The sequence below is a fragment of the Lathyrus oleraceus genome, chromosome 4 (assembly GCF_024323335.1).
Source record: "Lathyrus oleraceus cultivar Zhongwan6 chromosome 4, CAAS_Psat_ZW6_1.0, whole genome shotgun sequence".
NCBI classification, from domain to species: Eukaryota; Viridiplantae; Streptophyta; class Magnoliopsida; order Fabales; family Fabaceae; genus Lathyrus; species Lathyrus oleraceus.
The window spans coordinates 267,190,669-267,193,447 of NC_066582.1; the positions used below are offsets into that span (position 1 = coordinate 267,190,669).

Sequence of the window (2,779 nt, forward strand, 5' to 3'; positions counted from 1 at the left end):
ACGGTATATCGATTCATAAGTCCCTGTGGGATCGATATCTTTTAAAACTACGCGATAGAACTGTGCACTTGTAGTTTGTACCCCAATTCGACTCATAAAGTCGAGCGATCAAGTTTTTGGCGCCGTTGCCGGGGACTTTTATTTAAGTCGATATCGTAACTCTTCTGTTACGCTGTAGAGACTAAGGCTTTTCTTTCTCTTTTCTTTCTTTCGTTGATTTGTATGCCACGCACTCGCTCACAAGGCGAGCCGTTCTACTTACGAATCAACAATATCGAACTATATCTCCGAGTCTTACGGCGAATTCGGGAATATCGTGCTGCAAACAATCTCCCTCTTGTAGAACTTCCTGATTTCAAAAATATTTTCCCTTCGATACCCGAGATGGCAGAACCAGCTCGTGCTCTTAGAGATTACGCCGCTCCATCGCAAGATGAACCGCATTCAAGTATTGCTCCACCCGCAATCGAAGCAAACAACTTTGAACTCAAACCTTCACTGTTGCAGGCAGTGCAACAGAACCAATTCTCTGGAAATCCTACCGAGGATCCTAACCTTCATTTATCCGTATTTGTCCAATACGCTGATACTGTTAAAGCTAATGGTGTCACTTCAGAGACAATTCGACTTCGTCTTTTTCCTTTCTCACTAAGAGATAGCGCTAGAAGATGGCTTCAATCTCTTCCTTCCAACTCAGTCACCACATGGAACGAGTTGAAGAAAGTTTTTCTTGCTCGATATTTTCCGCCAAGAAAAACAGCTATGTTAAGAGCCCAAATAAATGGATTTAAACAGAAAGATAACGAGTCTCTTTTTGAAGCATGGGAAAGATACAAAGACATGATGAGACTTTGTCCACATCATGGTTTAGAAGACTGGTTAGTAATTCATACATTCTATAATGGTCTCCTGTACAACACGAGGTTAACAATAGATGCCGCCGCAGGTGGTGCACTAATGAACAAACCTTATGCTGACGCTTACCAACTTATCGAAAGCATGGCTCAAAACCACTATCAGTGGGGAACCGAACGAACAATGGTGGAAAAACCTCAAACGAAAACTGGCATGTACGAGATAAGTAACCTTGATCATGTTAATGCAAAAGTGGATGCTCTGGTCCAGAAAATTGAAAGTTTAAATGTATCACCTCCAGCCACCGTAGTTGCCATAACTCAGAATTGCGAAGTCTGTGGAATCCAAGGTCACACTCCTGCAGATTGTCAACTCCTAACAGGAATCCAAGCGGAGCAAGTAAACTATGCTCAAGGAAGCCCCTACTCGCAGACCTATAACTCAAATTGGAAGAATCATCCCAATTTTTCATATAAGAGTAATAGTGCTCTATACGCACCTGGACAATCTCCAAATCAAGCCCCAGCTATACCTCCGGGATATCAGAAGCCGATCCCATCTACATCTAACAATAACGCCCCTAGGAAATCCAACATGGAAATCATGATGGAAAACTTTATAGCTTCTCAACTGCAAACCAATAAAGATTTCTTAAACCAGAATGTACACACTGGCGAACAAATTAAACAACTAGCAAGTAAAGTAGATGCCCTGGCTACTCATAACAAAATGCTGGAAACGCAAATATCACAAGTAGCTCAACAACAAGCGCCTACTGCTGCCCCAACTGGTACATTTCCTGGCCAACCCCAACCTAACCCAAGAAGCCACACTCATGCAATTATACTGAGAAGTGGAACGGAAGTGGAAGGACCGTCTGACCCAAGGATAGAAAACCAAAACTCTAAAAAGTCAACTGAGGAAGAAAGTGAACCTAAGGAAAAGGAAGAGAGTAATAAGGAAACCGTAGAAAAGAAGGAACCTTATGTACCTCCACCACCTTATAAACCACCTATCCCTTACCCTCAAAGGCTTATTAAAACCAAAGATGCGGGCCAATTTAAAAAATTTGTCGACCTACTAAAACAATTAAACGTCACAATTCCGTTTACAGAAGCTATTACGCAGATGCCCTCATATGCCATGTTTTTAAAAGAAATTCTTTCTAATAAAAGGAAACTTGAAGATAGCAAAACCGTTACACTCATCGCTGAATGTAGCGCTATAATACAGAATATGCCTCCTAAACTTAAAGACCCAGGTAGTTTCTCTATACCCTGTCACATAGGAAAATTTGTCATTGACAAAGCCTTATGCGATTTAGGAGCCGGTATTAGTGTTATGCCTTTATCCATATGCAAGAGACTTGAAATGGGAGAATTAAGACCAACTAAAATGTCTGTGCAACTAGCAGATCGTTCCGTCAAATATCCTGTAGGAATTCTTGAAAACGTTCCAGTGCGCATAGGTCAATTCTACATTCCAACTGATTTTATAATTATAGATATTAGAGAAGATGAAGTCACACCCATTATACTGGGAAGACCGTTCTTAGCAACTGCCGGTGCAATCATAGACGTAAAACGAGGACGACTCACTTTCGAAGTAGGAGAAGAGAAAATTGAGTTCATTCTTTCCCAATTTTTGAAAGCACCTGCAATAGAAGATACATGTTACTTCATGGATATCATCGATGAATGCATAAAAGAAACGGAGTTAGAAAAAGACAAATCATCTGACTATCTTGTAGAAGACAAACTTAACCAATGTTTAGCAATAACACCGGACCCTACGCAATGCCTTAAGAAACCAACCTTAGACTTGAAAATAATTCCCAAAAATCTAAGATATGAATTCCTAGACTTAGAGCTTGAATGACCAGTGATAGTTAATGCTGACCTAGGAAGACTCGAAACAGAAAAAC

General features: G+C 40.6%; 1 non-coding gene across 1 annotated transcript; it reads right to left on the reverse strand.

The window, feature by feature from the left end:
• Positions 1–762: 762 nt before the first annotated feature.
• On the reverse strand, positions 763–869 carry LOC127077637 (small nucleolar RNA R71). The gene has a single exon (XR_007787426.1). It is a non-coding gene; the product is annotated as a small nucleolar RNA R71 (small nucleolar RNA).
• Between the last annotated feature and the right edge of the window lie 1,910 nt (positions 870–2,779).